Raw genomic sequence first — 22,364 nt, forward strand, 5'->3', positions numbered from 1 at the left:
TTTAATCAACAACGTATTAATTTGCTCTGGTTAAAAGGACATGAAACCAAAAAATTTATTTCATGATTCAGACATAGAATACAATTTTAAACAACTTTCTAATTTACTTCTGTTATGTAAGTTGTTTAATTCTCTTGGTATCATTTGTTGAAGAAGCAGCATTGCAGTACTGGTTTCTAACTGAACACATGAGTGAGCCAATAACAATCGTTATATATCAGCACCAATCAGCAGCTAAAACCTAGGTTCTTTGCTGCTCCTGAGCTTACCTAGATAAAACTTTCAGCAAAGGATAACAAGAGAAGGAAGCTAATTAAATAATAGAAGTAAATAGGCAAGTTGTTTAAAATTGTATTCTCTATCTGAATCATGAAAGAAAAATTTTGGGTTTCATGTGCCTTTAAGTATTTAAAAGGGCTGAAATTCAATCAATAACTTTATAACGTGCAAGAAAAAAAAAGGTTTTCGGGTGAAGTGAGCTCATAACCCACGCAGCTCTCAGTGGAAACACCTCCCGCTTACTCACATGTTGCATTTGTAGTTACTCTGTTTCCTCTACTGGTATTTCTCACTACCTCCCACCTGGCTTGACTGGAGGAGCAACAAGAATCAGCTTCCTATTTTGCACTGTGACAAAGGGGAAGAGAAATATCTGTACTATAATGTGTTCTGCTCTGAGAACAAACAGGAGCTGACATCTTTTGGATTACAGTATTTATCAAGATTCAAACCAAGCACCTACATCCTGAAGTAAGTATGTTGCTATTTGAGTTGTTTCAGATTAAGTGGTATTGAAAGCAATAGACTAACTCAAATGTGCAATAGTGAGTCTATAGGAATATGCTGTTTGCTGTTGGGTGTAATTGATTAAATACAATGTGAACTGCTCATTATATTACTGAAGTTTTTTTTTCCATATGATGACTTATTCTGTTGGGGTTTTTTTTTGTTTGTGTTGCTGTAAATCGTTCCCTATTGATTCAAACAAATTGCTTCAACCTGGTTAATTAGTAAATAATCCACACTGCTGTTCCAACAAAATTTACATCTGAAAGGGCTGTTAATTACACAAAACATAGGTGTATTACTCCAGTATAGATGACACATATGATGGTTTATCTTAAAATAAATAAATTAGCAAATATGACCAATTTCATAGCCAGAACACGATACTGAGTGTCCTTACTTGGTGAAAACAATTGCATATTTTGAAATATACTCTATTATACCTATGTATTTGTAGTTTGTTTATTTTTTTTCATAGTTATATAAGTGCCAAAGGGATCAGTAAGCATCCTGCAGTCATTAAACTAAACTAAATCCAGCAACAACAACAAAAGGTGTGTGCTGCAAACCTAACCCAAAACAAGTTAGGTTTCTAAAAATGTATTTTCCATGTACAGGTATACCCCACTCATACAGCGGGTTAGGGACCGGAGCCCCGCTATAAAGTGAAAACCGCCTTAAAGTGAAACAAGGCAGTTTTCGCTTTCTTTTCAGTGTTTAAAATCCAGAAAACATGTTTGAACTAACATATATTAGGGGTGCATTAGTGCTATGTTTAGTTAAACACTAGCACAGTAAGTATTCAATAAATACTGTACCTGTAAAATTGTGACAATTACTGTAGTAAAATTTGCCAGACTATAGCACTGAGACACAGATTACACTGCAATGCTATAAACAGAGTGAACTAAGCATAACAAAATGGTGCCATTCACTTTTCTAACAATCTCACGATGATTATAGCACTGTTTCAAAATTCTTAGAGGTTGAACTTCAGCTCCACAAAGCGCTGTATTAGCGAATCGCTGTAAAGTGAAGCGCTGTAAAGTGAGGTATACCTGTATCCATGAGTAAAAACTGAGCTCACTGACATCTGACTTACAACAATTGGTATTTGAGTTTTAGAATTGATTGGCAGAAATGTATAGCTAATAATTTATAGTAGTGAGGTACATGCTATTCCTGTCATTTAATCTGGAGAGGAAATATATGTAGTCATTTTGCAAAATAAGAATATGAGAATAAATATATTTTAGATTCTTTATCTGTTAGACTCAAAAATAACTTCTCAACACTGACTTTTTCAGGAAATATTGTCACTGTGCTAATTTCACACTTGTGGTTGTTCTGTAAATGTAGCTAATATGACAGTTTTGTTTAACAACTAAACGTTTAGAGCCAGATTACAACTGGAGCACAAACAAATGGTATGGAGGAACGCTTATACTCACTTCCATTTTTGCTCTCAAATTAAAGTACCTTGTGCTAATTTTTGTTATATTCATTGCATGTGCACAAAATAGTTTGAGAGAACTCAGTGTCTAGTGAAGGCACAAAATATTTAATCCACAAATATAAGGTAAAACATTACTAACTACTGTTGCATTGCACTGTTAACCCCTAAATCTCCACAACCCCCAATGCAATAACTACCCTCTGTTGTAAATCCATAACCAACACTATCCCCCATTTTAGTAATCCCCTCCACTGTTACCCCTAAATCAATAATACACCCATCATAAGAATCCACCACCAGTAAAAACCCTAATTACTATAAATCCTTAAAGGGACAGTCAAATAAAAAAAAAAAACAACAACTCATGACTCAAATGGACATATCATTTTAAACATCTTTCCAATTTACTTTAATCACCAATTTTGCTTTGTTCTTTTGATATTCTTAGTTGAAAGGTAAACCTAGGTAGGCTCATGCTAATTTCTTAGACCTTGAAGGCTGCCAATTATGTGAATGCGTTTTGACAGCTTTTCACCACTAGAGGGCGTTAGTTCATATGTGTCATATAGATAACATTGTCCTCACGCACGTGAAGTTACCTAGGAGTAAACCCTGATTGGCTAAAATGCAAGTCTGTCAAAAGAACTAAAATAAGGGGGCAGTTTGCAGAGGCTTAGATACAAGGTAATCACAGAGGTAAAAAGTGTATTATAACTGTGTTGGTTATGCAAAACTGGGGAATGGGTAATAAAGGGATTATCTATCTTTTTAAACAACAAAAATTCTGGCATTGACTGTCCCTTTAATTCTATACAACCCCCAAAGGTAAAATAAAACCTTAGTGCCCTAATCAGCACAACCCCCAACAGTAAACTCCATCTCTGTTTTGTGTAAAAAAAAAAAAAGTGCTTTGCTCATACAACTTAGGAGGCCAGAATTCAAATTCTGTATCTTGCATATGCAGTATCCAGCATTTTAAAAACCTAGGTTACATATTTTGGTGTTTAATGGTCATAAGTGGACATGGGGCCGACAGAGGGATCTGGTCTTGGGTCATAAGAGGACATTGGGCTGACAGAGGCATCTGGTCTTGGGTCATAAGTGGACATGGGGCTGACAGAGGGATCTGGTCTTGGGTCATAAGAGGACATGGGGCTGACAGATGTATCTGGTCTTAGGTCATAAGAGGACATGGGGCTGACAAAGGGATCTTGTCTTGGGTCATAAGAGGACATGGGGCCGACAGAGGGATCTGGTCTTGGGTCATAAGAGGACATTGGGCTAACAGAGGCATCTGGTCTTGGGTCATAAGTGGACATGGGGCTGACAGAGGGATCTGGTCTTGGGTCATAAGAGGACATGGGGCTGACAGATGTATCTGGTCTTAGGTCATAAGAGGACATGGGGCTGACAAAGGGATCTGGACTTGGGTCATAAGAGGACATGGGGCTGACAGAGGGATCTGGTCTTGGGTCATAAGAGGACATGGGGCTGACAGAGGGATCTGATCTTGGGTCATATGTGAAAATGGGGCTGACAGAGCGATCTGGTCTTGGGTCATAAGTGGATATGGGGCTGACAGAGGGATCTGGTCTTGGATCATAAGAGGACATGGGGCTGGCAGAGGGATCTGGTCTTGGGTCATAAGAGGACATGGGGCTGACAGAGGGATCTGGTCTTGGGTTATAAGAGGACATGGGGCTGACAGAGGGATCTGGTCTTGGGTCATAAGAGGACATGGGGCTGACAGAGCGATCTGGTCTTGGGTCATAAGTGGATATGGGGCTGACAGAGGGATCTGGACTTGGGTCATAAGAGGACATGGGGCTGACAGATGTATCTGGTCTTAGGTCATAAGAGGACATGGGGCTGACAAAGGGATCTGGACTTGGGTCATAAGAGGACATGGGGCTGACAGAGGGATCTGGTCTTGGGTCATAAGAGGACATGGGGCTGACAGAGGGATCTGATCTTGGGTCATATGTGAAAATGGGGCTGACAGAGCGATCTGGTCTTGGGTCATAAGTGGATATGGGGCTGACAGAGGGATCTGGTCTTGGATCATAAGAGGACATGGGGCTGGCAGAGGGATCTGGTCTTGGGTCATAAGAGGACATGGGGCTGACAGAGGGATCTGGTCTTGGGTTATAAGAGGACATGGGGCTGACAGAGGGATCTGGTCTTGGGTCATAAGAGGACATGGGGCTGACAGAGCGATCTGGTCTTGGGTCATAAGTGGATATGGGGCTGACAGAGGGATCTGGACTTGGGTCATAAGAGGACATGGGGCTGACAGAGGGATCTGGTCTTGGGTCATAAGAGGACATGGGGCTGACAGAGGGATCTGGACTTGGATCATAAGAGGACATGGGGCTGACAGAGGGATCTGGTCTTGGGTCATATGTGAAAATGGGGCTGACAGAGGGATCTGGTCTTGGGTCATAAGAGGACATGGGTCTGACAGAGGGATCTGGTCTTGAGTCATAAGAGGACATGGGACTGACAGAGGGATCTGGTGTTGGGTCATAAAAGGACATGTTGCTGACAAAGGGGTCTGGTCTGAGGTTATAAGTGGATATGGGGCTTACATAGGGGTCTGGTTTGAGGTCATAAGTGCACATGAGGCTGACAGAGGGACTGGTCTTCGGTTATACGTGGATTTGGGGATGGCAGCGGGCTGGCCTTAGGTCAAATGTAGACTTGGGGCTGACCAAAGTATCTGGTTTGAGGTCATAAGTGTAAATAGGGCTGATGGAGGGGACTGGTCTGAGGTCATACGTGGACACAGGACAGACAGAGGGGTCTGGACTGAGGACAAAAGTGGATGTGGGGCAGTTCAGGCTAAGTACCTAGGGTCCCATTACATATGCAGCGTCGCCCGCGCCGTTTTTTGCACGGGTTTGGTATCCTATATACAGCGCCGCATATAAATACGGCACGTATATTTCACCCGTTGCACGCAATTTTTACTCCCATAGGCTAACATGGGACCGCATCGTAAATCGGTATCCAATATCCAGCGCAAGGACTTACATGGCGAAAATGGAGAAATCTTACTCCATTTTTACCTCTCCATAAAAGGCAGCTGTAGCAAGCCTTGCGCTGAGTATGGGAGCATTGCAACTCCTGAAAATGCCTGCAAAAATAAACTAACACCTAACGCATGCGCAATGTTTATCTACCTGTCAACCACAATCCCCCATGCAATAACTAATAAAGTGTATTAACCTCTATATCCGCCATCAAACCCACACTGCAAGTAATGACTAAATTATTAACCCCTAAATCCGCCAACCCCAACATCGCAAACTACCTATTAAAACTATTAACCCTTAATCCGCCATTAACCCACAACGCAATAAACCTATTAAAGTATTAACCCCTAAACCGCCAAAGCCCACAACGCAATAAACCTAACCTAACACCCCCTAACTTAACACCCCTAAATGAACCCAAATTACCTAATTAACAAAATACTACAGTTACTATTAAATTTAAAAAAACCTAACACTATTTTAAAAATACAAATAAACTAAGTATAAATTAAAGGGAGAGTCTAATCAAAATTTTGGAGTAGACTGTCTCTTTAAGCTACAATTACAGAAAATAAAAAAAAATCTAAGTATCAGAAAATAATAAAGAATATTACCAAATTTTACAAAAATTATACCTAATCCCTATGAAAATAAAAAAGCCCCCCCAAAATAAACACCCCCTTATCTAATACACTACCAGTAGCCCTTTAAAAGGGCTTTTTACAGGGCATTGCCCCAAGATAATCAGCTCTTTTTCAAGAAAATACACAACCCCCCCCAACAGTAAAACCACCCACCCACCAAACCCCCCCAAATAAAATAACCTAACACTAAAAACCCTAAACTACCCATTGCCCTGAAAAGGGCATTTGTTGAGCATTGCCCTTAAAAGGGCATTCAGCTCTTTTACTGCCCACCCTATCTAAATAAAATCAAAAAACCCTTAAAAAACCCTAAGTCTAACCCCCAAGTGGTCCTCACCTGTCCTGAAGTCCAGCGAGGAAGGTCCTGTTCCAGGCGGTGAAGTCTTCTTCCAAGCGGTGACCTCTTCTTTCTTCTTCCAGGAACCAGCCGGCGTGGAGGGCGGAGTTGACGACCGATGATAGCGGAGCTGAAGACCGGTGACCCAAGTACTGAAGACCTGCGAGCCTGGAACTGAAGACCGGCGACCGTGGAGCCATGGAGCGTGGAGGATCCTCTTCATATGATCTCCGTCGTTCACAGAATAGGAATTCAAGGTACGCGATTAAAAATGGCGTCCATTGAATTCCTATTGGTTAATTTGAGCCTTCAAAATCAAATCAGCCAATAGGATGAGAGTTACTGAAATTCTATTGGCTAATTTGAATAGCCAATAGAATTTCAGTAGCTCTTATCCTATTGGCTGATTTGAACAGCCAATAGGATTTCAGTAGCGCTCATCCTATTGGCTGATTTAAATTTGAAGGCTCAAATCAGCCAATAGTAATTCAAGGGACGCCATTTTTAATTGTGTACCTTGAATTCCTATTCAGTGTGTGGCAAAGATCGTATGAAGAGGATCCTCCACACTCCATGGCTCAGCGGTCGCCGGTTTTCAGTTCCAGGGTCGCCGGTCTTCAGCTCCGCCCTCCAATCCACGCCGGCTGGTTCCTGGAAGAAGACAGAAGAGGTCGCCTCTTGGAAGAAGACTTCACCGCCTGGACCAGGACCTTCTCCACCAGACTTCAGGACAGGTGAGGACAACTTGGGGGTTAGACTTAGGGTTTTTTAAGGGATTTTGGGGGGGTTTATTTTATGTAGATAGTGTGGGCAGCAAAAGAGCTGAATGCCCTTTTAAGGACAATGCCCAACAAATGCCCTTTTCAGGGCAATAGGTAGTTTAGGGTTTTTAGTGTTAGGTTATTTTATTTGGGGGTGTTTGTTGGGTGGGGGTTTTACTGTTAGGAGGGGTTGTGTATTTTCTTGAAAAAGAGCTGATTATCTTGGGGCAATGCCCTGCAAAAAGCCCTTTTAAGGGCTACTGGTAGTTTATTAGAGTAGGGGGTGTTTTAATTTTGGGGGGCTTTTTTATTTTCATAGGGATTAGGTATAATTTTTGTAAAATTTGGTAATTTTTCTTTTATTATTTTCTGTAATCTTAGATATTTTTTATTTTCTGTAATTATAGCTTAAAGGGACAGTCTACTCCAGAATTTTGATTAGACTGTCCCTTTAATTTATACTTAGTTTTTTTGTATTTTTAAAGTAGTTTTAGTTTTTTTTAATTTAATAGTAACTTTAGTATTTTGTAAATTAGGTCATTTGGGTTCATTTAGGGGGTGTTGGGTTAGGGGGGGGTTAGGTTTTTTGCGTTGTGGTCTGACGTTTTAGGGGTTAAAAGTTTTAATGGGTTTATTGCGTTGTGGGTTAATGGCGGATTAGGGGTTTATAGTTTTAATGGGTTTATTAAGTTGTGGTCTTTGGCGGTTTATGGGGTTAATAGTTTTAATGGGTTTATTGCGTTGTGGGTTAATGGCGGATTAGGGGTTTATAGTTTTAATGGGTTTATTAAGTTGTGGTCTTTGGCGGTTTATGGGGTTAATAGTTTTAATGGGTTTATTGCGTTGTGGGTTAATGGCGGATTAGGGGTTAATAGTTTTAATGGGTTTATTGCGTTGTGGGTTAATGGCGGATTAGGGGTTAATAGTTTTAATAGGTAGTTTGCGATATTGGGGTTGGCGGATTTAGGGGTTAATAATTTAGTTATTACTTGCGGTGTGGGTTTGATGGCGGATATAGAGGTTAATAGTTTAATTAGGCTTATTGCGTTGTGGGGGTTGTCAGTCTAGGGGTTAATACATTTATTATTAGTAGTGAGAGAGGGGGATTGCGGATATAGGGGTTTTTACGTGTCAGGCTTATTTTTGGGAGGCGTCTTAGACTTTTACGGGAAATTTGTTATTTTCTTTACTTTTCTTAGGCGCCGGCAGTTTCTAAAGTGCCGTAAGTCACTGGCGACTCCAGAAATTTTGTATTTACGCTTATTTCTGGACATCGCTAGTTTATCATACTTACGGCACTTTATGAACTGCCGGCGCCGTATATGTAATAACCTGATGTGCGTGAAATTACGGGCGACGAGGGTTGCAGTGCTTGCGCTGAAGTCTGCCCCGTATATGTAATCGCGCCCCTAGTTATAGCTGCACCAAAGAATAGCATGATAACAAAGCAAATTTGAAAATGGAGTAATTTAGACACTTTTTTTTTTTTTTTTTTTTTTTTTTTTTTAAAAAGCTATATGTTCTGTCTAAAAATTTTGGATTCCATGTTCCTTTTAAACTGTAGGGTACAGCTACAGTATCATGGTTACTACTCACCATTCTGGTTTTCCTCCTGTGCTTGCAGCTCTGTTCAAAGCTATTCTCTTATTTTAACTTTATGGGCCGCCATCTTGGAATTTTAAGTTTTCTTTTACCCTGTCCAGAAGTGCACATTCACTGATATTGTTATCTTCTTGACAAGCCGTATCATGCAGTTCAATTTAGGATGCACAATACAGATCTATCAGATTCAAAGCTGAAATGACTTGAAAGTCAAAATTAAAGTTTAACGATTTACTTATTATGAAATTTACGTCTTTCTATTGGAATTCTTTGTTGAAAAGAATACCTAAAGTAGACTCTGCAGAAATACATTACTGGGAGCTAGCTGGTAATTTAGTGGCGACACACATATGCCTATTGTCATTGGCTCATCAAATGTGTTCAAAAGTAGTGCATTGCTGCTGTAAAACTAACTTTGTGTTTAATCCTATTACGGGAGTTAAAGGGATATGAAGTCTAACATTTTTCTTTCATGATTCTGCATGCAAATTTAAACAGTTTTCTAATTTACTTCAATTATCAATTTTTCTTTTTTCTCTTGGTATCTTTTGTTGAAAAGCAGGGACATAAGCTTAGGGGCCTGTCCATTTCTGAAGCGCTATATACCGGCAGATTTGCAAGAAAGTTATCCATTTGCAAGAGTTCTACAGGTGAAACTCGAAAAATTAGAATATCGTGCAAAAGTTCATTTATTTCACTAATGCAACTTAAAAGGTGAAACTAATATATGAGAGAGACTCATTACATGCAAAGCAAGATAGTTCAAGCCGTGATTTGTCATAATTGTGATGATTATGGCTTACAGCTCATGAAAACCCCAAATCCACAATCTCAGAAAATTAGAATATTGTGAAAAGGTGCAATATTCTAGGCTCAAAGTGTCCCACTCTAATCAGCTAATTAAGCCATAACACCTGCAAAGGGTTCCTGAACCTTTAAATGGTCTCTCAGTCTGGTTCAGTAGGAATCACAATCATGGGAAAGACTGCTGACCTGACAGTTTTGCAGAAAACCATCATTGACACAACCATAAGGAGGGAAAGCCTCAAAAGGTAATTGCAAAAGAAGTTGGATGTTCCCAAAGTGCTGTATCAAAGCACATTAATAGAAAGTTATGTGGAAGGGAAAAGTGTGGAAGAAAAAGGTGCACAAGCAGAAGGGATGACCGCAGCCTGGAGAGGATTGTCAGGAAAAGGCCATTCAAAAGTGTTGGGGACTTTCACAAGGAGTGGACTGAGGCTGGAGTCAGTGCATCAAGAGCCACCACACACAGACGGATCCTGGACATGGGCTTCAAATTTCGTATTCCTCTTGTCAAGTCACTCCTGAACAACAAACAACGTCAGAAGTGTCTTACCTGGGCTAAAGAAAAACAAACCGGGTCTGTTGCTCAGTGGTTTAAAGTCCTCTTTTCTAATGAGAGCAAATTTTGCATCTCATTTGGAAACCAAGGACCAAGAGTATGGAGGAAGAATAGAGGCACACACTGCAAGATGCTTGAAGTCTAGTGTGAAGTTTCCACAGTCTGTGTTGATTTGGGGAGCCATGTCATCTGCTGGTGTTCCTTCTGCAGACGAGCTCTATGGGGATGCTGACTTCATTTTCCAGCAGGACTTGGCACCTGCCCACACTGCCAAAAGCACCAAAACCTGGTTCAATGACCGTGGGATTACTGTGCTTGATTGGCCAGCAAACTCGCCTGACCTGAACCCCAAATAGAATCTATGGGGCATTGCCAAGAGAAAGATGAGACATGAGACCGAACAATGCAGAAGAGCTGAAGGCCGCTATTGAGGCATCCTGGTCTTCCATAACACCTCAGCAGTGCCACAGGCTTATAGCTTCCATGCCACACCGCATTGAGGCAGTAATTGCTGCAAAAGGGGCCCAACCCAAGTACTGAGTACATACAGTATGCATGCTTATACTTTTCAGAGGTCTGATATTGTTCTATGTACAATCCTTGTTTTATTGATTGCATGTAATTTTCTAATTTTCTGAGATTGTGGATTTGGGGTTTTCATGAGCTGTAAGCCATAATAATCACAATTATGACAAATCACGGCTTGAACTATCTTGCTTTGCATGTAATGAGTCTCTCTCATATATTAGTTTCACCTTTTTAAGTTGCATTAGTGAAATAAATGAACTTTTGCACAATATTCTAATTTTTCGAGTTTCACCTGTATATCAGGGTTCTTCAAACTTTTTTCCCAAGACCCAGTGCAATGAAATCGCAGACCTTCGCGATCCTATTTTTATTCTTGGTCTTAAAATTTCTGAAGTAATATACAACAAGATAGCTGGAATTTTTGGTAAAGTGACTAAAATGTGTGTGTACTTTTATTCCCTGTAATAAAACTTGAAATTGTTGTAAAAGGTCACACACATGCGCGCGAACACACACACTCTCACCCCCCCACAAACCCACACACACACACACACACACACACACACACACACACACACACACACACACACACACACTCTCACCCACCCCACACACACACACACACACTCTCACCCACCCCACACACACACACACACACTCTCACCCACCCCACACACACACACACACACTCTCACCCACCCCATACACACACACACACACACACTCTCACCCACCCCACACACACACACACACTCTCACCCACCCCACACACACACACACTCTCACCCACCCCACACACACACACACTCTCACCCACCCCACACACACACACACTCTCACCCACCCCACACACACACACACTCTCACCCACCCCACACACACACACACTCTCACCACACACCCCACACACACACCCCCCACCACACGCGCGCGCGCTCTTACCCCCCCCACACACACACACCCCACACACACTCTCACCCCCCCCCACACACACACCCCCACACACACACACACTCACCCCCCCACACACACACACTCACCCACCCCACACACACACAAATTCTCACCCCCCCCACACACACACACACTCTAACCCCCCCACCCACACACACACCCTCTCACCACCCCACACACACACACACACTCTCATCCCCCACACACACACACACTCTCATCCCCCACACACACACACACTCTCGCCCCCCCCCCCCCACACACACACTCTCGCCCCCCCCACACACACACTCTCGCCCCCCCACACACACACACTCTCGCCCCCCCCCCCACACACACACTCTCGCCCCCCCCCCACACACACACTCTCGCCCCCCCCCCACACACACACTCTCGCCCCCCAACACACACACTCTCATATACAACACACACACTCTAATATACAACACACACTCTCATATACAACGCGCGCGCACACACACACTCTCATTTACAACGCGCGCGCACACACACACACACTCTCATTTAAAACACACATACTATCATATGAGATACACAGACCACACACACTCCTATACAACACTCTCATACAATTACACATCACACTCATACCGCACACACTTGTATATAACACACACATCACATACTCTCCTACAACACACAAACCAGTCACGACCCAGTTAACTTGGTGTTGAAGCCAGCATTGGGTGCCGACCCAGCACTATTTCCTACCATGTAGTGTTCCATACACCTTCTTAGGTATCTCTTCAACAAAGAGTATCATGGGGAAAAATTCAAATTTGATAACAAAACTAAATTGGAAACTTTTTTTTATTTTTTTTTAACTTTAAACACAGTTATATGTAAGCAATAATAAAACTCATTTACACATTTAGTAGCATTTTTCTTTTTGCAGTTATATGTCCCTTTTAAAAATTGTATTACGTTCATGTAATCAGACCATTCTACATTTTGCAGTAACTCGATATTCAGAAGTTTACAGCTCATTAAGTCATCTGGTATTTGTCTCATGGTTCAAAGGGCAATGCGTGTACTGAAATTTCTTCAGCACCCATCCAGTACAACAAACAAGCACATTACTGTGAACTGCAGGTTTCTTTCAATAGGAAGAAATGTAAAGAATTATCTGCTATAGAAAGTGAAGGTAGGGCTGTAAGACGTAAGTTATTGAATCAAAAAGCTGGTTGGCAAAGTACCTAAGTATACAAAGTTATCTTTGTGAAAGCTCAATTTTAAACTTATCATACAAGAATCAACATTAAAAACATTACAGACATCCCAACTCTCCCTGAAGTTCAGGGAGTCTCCCTGATTGTAATAGCAGCTCCCTGATGCCAGCAAATGGAATGCAATCTCCCCGAAACTCCAAGTACCATGATCCAATGTGGCCCAAATCCGGAAAAGTGTTTCTTTAAGGAATGCCTTTAGTTGCTGGGACCCCCCCCCCCCCCCCCCCGATTTTAATAAAATAAAACACAAATACTACCTTATTTACTGCACGTAATTAAACTTTGTATTCTAAAATATTTAAGCATTCAACAAGTGTACGATCACTGGAAAATAGGTTTATTGTATGTGGTTGTGCAATAAAGCTACTTTTTTTAATGTGACTTTAGTGGGAAGCTACTTTAATGATAAGACCCTATCTTATTTAGGGTTTCAAGGTGTCCAATATATAACGGGGGGGGGGGGGGGCAATAGCAGGTGAAGCCACCTCCCTGAAATGAGTTTTTGCAGGTTGGGATGTCTGACATTACCTTTTTACCTTTATCATAAGTATGGCAAGCTCTCACATCCATTGGACTTTGCCATCCAAAGACTTCATATTCAGGTCAAATTTTTCTAGCATTAGAAGTGACATAATTTGAGTATAAAGAGACACTAAATTCCAGTAGTTTTTTGAATTTGCATAAGCAGTATGTTTTTCTCTCTGTGGCCACTAAAACCATGCTATATTAGTTTATTATAACCCCTGTAGTTTATTTAAAGGGACATGAAACCCATTTTTTTCATGATTTAGGTAAAACATACAATTTCAAACAACTTTCCAGTTTACTTCTATTATCAAATCTGTATCATTTGTTGAAGGAGCAGCAGTGCACTATTGTTTTCTAACTGAACACATGGGTGAGCCAATAACAATTGGGGTGTGTGTATATATGTATGTATGTATATACTGTATATACTGTGTGTGTATATATAGCCACCAATCGGCAGCTAGAACCTAGGTTCTTTGCTGCTCCTGAGCTTTAAGCAAAGGCTAACAAGAGAAGGAAGCAAATTAAATAGAAGTACATTGTAAAGTTGTTTAAAATTGTATGCTATGTCTAATTAGGACTTTACTGTCCCTTTAACCCTATTACTTACAGCCTATGCTCAGATAAAAAAAATTCTAAGCTCTCTTAGCAAGAGATACAGCCAATCAGAGGTCATACTGCCTGCAACATTAAGAAATAACAGAATGCGCTAATGCACTTGTTATGGCAATAGACTGCAGTAGACAGCACCAAATATTTTTAAATGGGAGTTACTGAGCAGCTTCTGATTTGCAGTAAATACTGTGTGCCTTTTAGCCACTCAAATTATATATGCTATATAACATTTTTTTCTTACACTCAGATTGGGTAAAATATGGCAAAAACTAAATCTTTGAGAAACAATTTTTTCCCTCTTGCTTCTTGCAGGGGTTTCAACAAACTTGCATGGTAGCAAAATATTTGGTCAATTGTTTCAAAATGGAGGGAGATCATCTAATGTGGTTGCAGGTTTTTATATAATTAACCAAGAAACCTGTGACATTACCCATTTCTTATTATTATTGTAGTTGTAGAAATTAGAATTCCCAACACTTAATAGCAATCTTAAAACCTTATTGTTCTTCAACGGTGAAAAGTATATTTATTTGTTATATGAATACCAGTGACTTTAAAGTGATGGTAATGCCTAGCGTTTGTGAAATGCTAGGATTTTCCAGTGCAACAAATAAAGGGGACTTTCAGTCATGAAGTATAAAATACTTCATGCTGAAAGTTCCTTTATTTGTTTGAAGCGTTCGCCGCACTGAGCGCCTCAGGCAGCCCGTGGCAGAACGATATTTTGCTGTGAGGTGACGTTTCCACCTCTTAGCCAATAGCCTTGTGGGCCTGCTGGCGGTAGCGGTGGTGCCGATTGTTGGTGGTGCTGGAGGGTTAGGAGGGAGGTGGGTGGTCCATCGCTGGAGGGGGGAGGAAGATGTGGGAACGGATGGGACCGCTACACTACAGCAAAAATGAATGCTGAGGGGAAATAGAGGTGTGGGGGGGGGTTTGGAAAGGGAGGGTAGGGGAAAAAATGTGGGAGGGGGAGGTGGGGTGAATGAGGGAGGGGGCAGATACACTACAGGAAAAAAAATATTTATAATTTTTTTTTTATAGAAAACTGGGTACTGGCAGACAGCTAAGATGGGAGAGATCAGGGAGGTGGGAAAGTAAGTTGGTACACTGAAGAAAGAAATAATAATATAAAAAAAAGTTCTTAAACTGCATACTGGCAGCCTATCTACCAGTACCTAAAATGGGGGTGACCAGTGGGGGGTGTATGTATGTATATACTGTATATACTGTGTGTGTATATATAGCCACCAATCGGCAGCTAGAACCTAGGTTCTTTGCTGCTCCTGAGCTTTAAGCAAAGGCTAACAAGAGAAGGAAGCAAATTAAATAGAAGTACATTGTAAAGTTGTTTAAAATTGTATGCTATGTCTAATTAGGACTTTACTGTCCCTTTAACCCTATTACTTACAGCCTATGCTCAGATAAAAAAAATTCTAAGCTCTCTTAGCAAGAGATACAGCCAATCAGAGGTCATACTGCCTGCAACATTAAGAAATAACAGAATGCGCTAATGCACTTGTTATGGCAATAGACTGCAGTAGACAGCACCAAATATTTTTAAATGGGAGTTACTGAGCAGCTTCTGATTTGCAGTAAATACTGTGTGCCTTTTAGCCACTCAAATTATATATGCTATATAACATTTTTTTCTTACACTCAGATTGGGTAAAATATGGCAAAAACTAAATCTTTGAGAAACAATTTTTTCCCTCTTGCTTCTTGCAGGGGTTTCAACAAACTTGCATGGTAGCAAAATATGTGGTCAATTGTTTCAAAATGGAGGGAGATCATCTAATGTGGTTGCAGGTTTTTATATAATTAACCAAGAAACCTGTGACATTACCCATTTCTTATTATTATTGTAGTTGTAGAAATTAGAATTCCCAACACTTAATAGCAATCTTAAAACCTGATTGTTCTTCAACGGTGAAAAGTATATTTATTTGTTATATGAATACCAGTGACTTTAAAGTGATGGTAATGCCTAGCGTTTGTGAAATGCTAGGATTTTCCAGTGCAACAAATAAAGGGGACTTTCAGTCATGAAGTATAAAATACTTCATGCTGAAAGTTCCTTTATTTGTTTGAAGCGTTCGCCGCACTGAGCGCCTCAGGCAGCCCGTGGCAGAACGATATTTTGCTGTGAGGTGACGTTTCCACCTCTTAGCCAATAGCCTTGTGGGCCTGCTGGCGGTAGCGGTGGTGCCGATTGTTGGTGGTGCTGGAGGGTTAGGAGGGAGGTGGGTGGTCCATCGCTGGAGGGGGGAGGAAGATGTGGGAACGGATGGGACCGCTACACTACAGCAAAAATGAATGCTGAGGGGAAATAGAGGTGTGGGGGGGGGTTTGGAAAGGGAGGGTAGGGGAAAAAATGTGGGAGGGGGAGGTGGGGTGAATGAGGGAGGGGGCAGATACACTACAGGAAAAAAAATATTTATAATTTTTTTTTTATAGAAAACTGGGTACTGGCAGACAGCTAAGATGGGAGAGATCAGGGAGGTGGGAAAGTAAGTTGGTACACTGAAGGAAGAAATAATAATATAAAAAAAAGTTCTTAAACTGCATACTGGCAGCCTATCTACCAGTACCTAAAATGGGGGTGACCAGTGGGGGGTGAGGGAGGGAAGAGAACTGTTTGAGAGGGATCAGGTAGGGATCATGGGGTGGAAGGGTAATCTCTACACTAAAGCTACAATTAACTTTACAAGCTACCTGATTAACTGCGTCACAGCAGAGAATAATAGGTGTTGTGCAATTAGTGGCCTTCTAATGACCAAAAAGCAATGGCAAAGCCATAGATGTCTGCTATTTTAGTGAGAAACCTAAAGTTTGTAAAAAGTTAATTTTTTTATTTGATCGCATTTGGCGGCAAAATGGTGGGATGGAATATACCAAAATGGGCCTAGATCAATACTTTGGGTTGTCTACTTCAAAAAAATATATAGTTTTGATAGGTAAATAAAAAAAACTAAAAAAAAAACGAGGCTCGATTTCTGTTTAAATTAAGTGATGGCAAAAATGCTAAAAATGTTCTGGTCTTTTGGGGAAGTTTTAGTATGAAATGGCTGGACCTTAAGGGGTTAAAGGGATATAAAACTCACACTTCTTCTTCTACATTTAGCCAGCAATCAATATCCAGGTTCTGAACCAAAAATTATCTGGCTCCTAAGCTTACAATCTTGCTTTTTTATAATTGGAGTAAATTAGAAAATTGCTTAAAATTGCATGCTCTTAATCATGGAGGACAAAAAAGGGTTTCATATCCCTTTAAGTGAGAGAGGGCAAATAGACAATATAATAGCTCCTCTAGGAGCTGAACAAGACTATAATGTATTGCTCATACACATGGAGAGCCTTTATATAGCTGGCCATATGGAAGTCATATATTCATATTTCCTAGTCAAGGACAGCATGCAAATATAAATGTATTAAAGGGACAGTAAACACAAAAAACAATTGTTTAAAAAGATATGTAATCCCTTTATTACATTCCCCAGTTTTGCATAACCAACACGTTTATATTAATATACGTTTTAACTCTGTGATTACCTTGTATCTAAGCTTCTGCAGACTAATATCTGTTGACAGTCATGCATTTCAGGCAATTAGTACTGACTTAAAAAAACTCCCTGGGAGTGAGCACATATTGTGACCATGATAATGCAAACGCTTATTATTATTTTTTAAAAGTTTCACTTTTATTGAAGAAAACAAAACAATTTGTACAACAGGTACAATATAACATTAATGTACACTCAAAGGGGTAGATTTATCAAGCAGCGGATGCTGCAATCTACCCCCGAAGTTTCAGGTCTGCCCTGTTCCCGTGGGAACTTACAATCTAGATATATATACATCATAAAATAGATGTTTGCACTATCATGGTCACAATATTGCTAACAGGGTGATCTCCTCTATCCATAGAACTAACCAACCAAGATAATGTTAGCCAATCATTCATCTCTACAACAAGTGAGTGTTAAAACTGCAAAACATTTCAGCCCTTCTACTAATTGGGCATGGATATGTTATGTTGTATTTTTTCTTTATGCTTACAGACGCACCTGGACATAACTCTTTTTACTACTTGTGTATTTGAAGTCTGTTCTCACGGTGCCAGAAGTGCAGCAAATCAAAAGCTTTAGAGTATATGGGCCAAATGCCAACTCTCTTTTTTTCTTGGCAAATATAGTGGAGGGACATTCAGCTTGACCCCTGGTTTTAACTGACTGAGTTGCTTCTAGTTCCAAAATACTGCCTTACATTATAGACATTATGGCATCTATCACATTTTATAGACATAAAAGTGTAATTCTAAAACACTCTAATTTATTACACTATTTTATTATAAAAAAAAAAAATGTTTTGCTAACTTTGGGTATTCCATTATTGATTGGAATTAGTGAGAAACTGAGCAATTTTTTTTTATATTTTTCATGAAGATTTATGATGTATTGGAATAGGGGGCTCTGGTTTTATTTCTAGCAAAATGGTTAAACACATAATTAAAGTCTGACTCGGGAACTGCAATACATTGCTTTTTTTTCAGGATGAAATGCTGAAAATATCAGGACAGGCCTATTAAGGTAGCCACCAATCACCTGCTGTGTCCTGCTCTGGAACACACCTTTTTTGTTTCACCTCTTTTTCAGAAGATAAAAACATAGCAACCATGATTTGCTTAAAGGGACAGGAAACCCCAACATTTTATTTCATGATTTTTATAGAACGTACAATTTTAAACAACTTTCCAATGTACTTCTATTATCAAATTTGCTTCATTCTCTTGTTTATTCTTTGCTGAAGGAACAGAATTGCACTTCTGGCAGCTAGCCGAACACATCTAGTTAGCCAATCACAAGTCACAAATGTGTGCAGGCACCAATTAGCAGCTAGCTCCCACTAGTGTAGGATATATGCATATTCTTTTTCAACGAGGGATTCCAAGAGAACGAAGCACATTTGAAAATAGAAGTGAATATAAAGTGTCTTAAAATGACATGCTCTATTTGAATCATTCACATTTTAATTTTGACTTTCCTATCCCTTTAATAATAACAAAAAAACACTAAAAAAACATTTTATTATTCCACTTTTATGTCCCTTTATTTATCATGGCTGTCTATATCTGTTTAACCCCTTCATGCTGGGAGCAAATCCGATGTAAACATTTGTTGGGAAAAAAAGATGCAATCGTATGATTTCAAGGCTGGGATCGGATCATGGGGGACTGCCTACACTGCTAGGCACGAACCCCAGTCCGATTCCTGCTTTTGTCAAATGGGTTGACTGCAGGACGCCACATAAGGTAGGATGTTCCATACCATCCTAATGGCGTTAAAGCCCAGCAGTGTTATGACGACATAGAACGTCCTAACGGCGTGAAGGGGTTAAGAGGTAGTAAATAGCAAAACATTCCCTGTGTGATGAGACAGTTTGCTGGAAAACAATAAGAGTAGCGACATATCCCTTGCAGAGTTATCAGGCCAACTCATCATGAATAGGCAACACATTTTACAGTTTGTTTTTCAGTATTTGACTTCCTCAAATCCTAGAATTCTCAGACAAATTGCAAATATCTCTGTTTGGTTCTACATTCAGGACTTGTCATACTACAACATTACACCCTTGTTTTAGGAAATCATTGGTGCAGGACAGAAAGCTGGTTTTGTTCCCTGGAAGCCTCAATGGTCCCAATAAGTAATCTATTTACAGACGTATGTATTTTAAAGGACAGCCTACTTTTTACCACCTCCTGATGATCTTGTCTCAGTGCTATTTACAGACTTGCATTTTAGTCAAACAGTGCTCCCTGCTGACTCATTCATAACTCCATAGGAGTGAGCACAGTGTTATCTCTCTCTCTGTCTCTCTCTCTGTCTCTCTGTCTGTCTATCTATCTATCTATCTATCTATCTATCTATAAATATATATATATATATATATATATATATATATATATTTTAACTAGCAACTGTCTTGATATATAGATATATATATATATATATATATATATATAACAACATTTGAAATTAGGGGGAGATAAAAGGCGAGTTTAAAATCCTCCACTACGCACAAAATAGAGAAAATAACTCATTGTGTATTTCATTAACAAATCTAGATAGGCTCAAAGGCTTTTTTTCCCACAGAAAACCTCTGAATTACATTGTTTCCAATGCAGCAAAGGATTCTGGGTAAGATATGCAAATTAAGTACACAATGACACACCTTTTTACTTCAGTCTGCTGTGCGTAGTGGAGGATTTTAAACTCACCTTTTATCTCCCCGTAATTTAAAATGTTGTTGTATTCTGCCCGGAATCAACTTCACCCAGCAGTGATTCAAACCTTCTCCCAGCTGATGAGTAGCAACAACTACGAAACAGTCTGTCCTGGGATGGTTATGAATCACTGCGCTAACCCTAGCTAAGTTTATAAGCTGTGTGAACAGCGATACTTTGGCGTAAAGGGAATCTGCTGAAAAGCAGACTGAAGTAAAAAGGTGGTGTGTCATTGTGTACTTAATTTGCATATCTTACCCAGAATCCTTTGCTGCATTGGAAACAATGTAATTCAGAGGTTTTCTGTGGGAATACAAGCCTTCAAGCCTGTCTAGATTTGTTAATGAACTACACAATGAGTTATTCTCTCTCTTTCTCTCTCTTTCTCTCTCTTTCTCTCTCTTTCTCTCTCTTTCTCTCTCTTTCTCTCTCTTTCTCTCTCTTTCTCTCTCTTTCTCTCTCTTTCTCTCTCTTTCTCTCTCTCTTTCTCTCTCTTTCTCTCTCTCTTTCTCTCTCTTTCTCTCTCTCTTTCTCTCTCTTTCTCTCTCTCTTTCTCTCTCTTTCTCTCTCTCTTTCTCTCTCTTTCTCTCTCTCTTTCTCTCTCTTTCTCTCTCTTTCTCTCTCTTTCTCTCTCTTTCTCTCTCTTTCTCTCTCTTTCTCTCTCTTTCTCTCTCTTTCTCTCTCTTTCTCTCTCTTTCTCTCTCTTTCTCTCTCCTTTTTTTGTAAACAACTTTCCAATTTATTTCTGTTATCAATTTTGCATCATTCTCTTGGTATCCTTTCTTGAAGAAACAGCAATGCATTACTAGGAGTTAGATAAACACACTGTTTAGCCAATCCCAAGAGGCATATGTGCATCCACCAATTAGCAGCTAGGTCTAAGCAGCCCAAGGCAGAACAGGACACATGCAGGAACTGTTAGCGCTTGAACTTTGTAGTGCTGCTCCACAATAGACAGTTCTCCTCAAACAGAGCTGTGCTCTGGTTGCAGTGTGTACGTTTTCCTTAACACAGTGCATCCAGAGCAAAGTGCTGTTTGAAGTGAGCAGTCAAATATGAAGTAGCGCTGCAAAGAAGCAGCACATTGCTTGTTGACTTGCTCTCAGAGATTGTTGACCCGCCCCCTAGCATTTTCCATTCTACAAAGCTGGTTATTCTGAATGTAAGATGTTAGTATGAGCATTGCATCTTTTTTATTACTACATTTCTGTGTTAAACCAAGAGAAAAAGAAACAGATTTATTTAAGAGACATTTTAAAATGTCTTTTTTGCATGCAGCTAGTTTGCAATACAATTATATTATAAAGCATTAAAAATTGCTTTATTCAGTTAACCAACACATTGCAGTTGAACTGGTGCCTTAGTGTAAATGTCTAATTTAACATTTTATTTTATTTAAAAATAACCTGCAAAAAAAATTTTCACTAAAAAATCTCATCGCAGAAAGTGAAGAAAAGTTCTGCCTCTGGGTACCTAGGTATGCTTTTCAACAAAGGATTACCGAGAACAAAGCAAATTAGATAAAAGGTATATATTGGAAAGTTGTTTAAAATTGTATGCTCTATGCCAATCATGAAAGAAAATGTTTGGGATTAATTTTCCTTTATTAAAGTAAAATCAATCGGAATAATTCTGATAACAGCCATATGTTTCATGCAGATTTTCCAATAAACATTTATTTTCTGTATCTTGTATTCATTAAAGGACCACTAAATACAGTATAATTAAATAATTGACAAATACACAATAATAAGACGATGCAATAGCACTTACTGGAAGTTGTTATTTTTTTTTAATGTTTTTTTAATGTTTATTTGAATCGTGAAACTTTGTGACATTAGTGGCCCCTTAAAGGGAGATTGTACACTAGTTTTGTTTTGTTTTTTGCATTAATGTTTTGTAGATGATCCATTTATATAGCCCATCTGTAGAAATGTATAGTTTTGCTTATTTTTAAATAACATTGTGCTGATTTTCAGACTCTTAACCAAGCCCCAAAGTTTTAAATGTATACTGATGTATACAGACTTCAGACTGCTTCAGTTTGTATAATGGGTCTTTTTATATGCAGGGGAGGGTGGAGGTTCTTCTCTTAGCTTCTTTCAGGGGGTGTCCCAGGCTTATCTCATCAACAGAGCTAAATTGGGAGCTTCTAAGTAAGTATTAAAAGGTTTTACACTGGATTTTTATATCCGTATCTGTGCATATTCTTCTTTATAGTAATG

General features: G+C 39.7%; 1 protein-coding gene across 2 annotated transcripts in view; it reads left to right on the top strand.

Annotated features, from left to right (window-relative positions):
- Nucleotides 1-583: 583 nt before the first annotated feature.
- STX11 (syntaxin 11) overlaps nucleotides 584-22,364 on the top strand; it is a 115,417-nt gene continuing 93,636 nt past the window's right edge. For both annotated transcript variants that reach the window (XM_053711834.1, XM_053711833.1), the window contains exon 1: nucleotides 584-750. The gene's annotated coding sequence lies outside the window, so the exon portion shown is untranslated. The remainder of the gene's footprint in view (nucleotides 751-22,364) is intronic.

This window comes from Bombina bombina, chromosome 4 (assembly GCF_027579735.1).
Source record: "Bombina bombina isolate aBomBom1 chromosome 4, aBomBom1.pri, whole genome shotgun sequence".
Classification (NCBI taxonomy): Eukaryota; Metazoa; Chordata; class Amphibia; order Anura; family Bombinatoridae; genus Bombina; species Bombina bombina.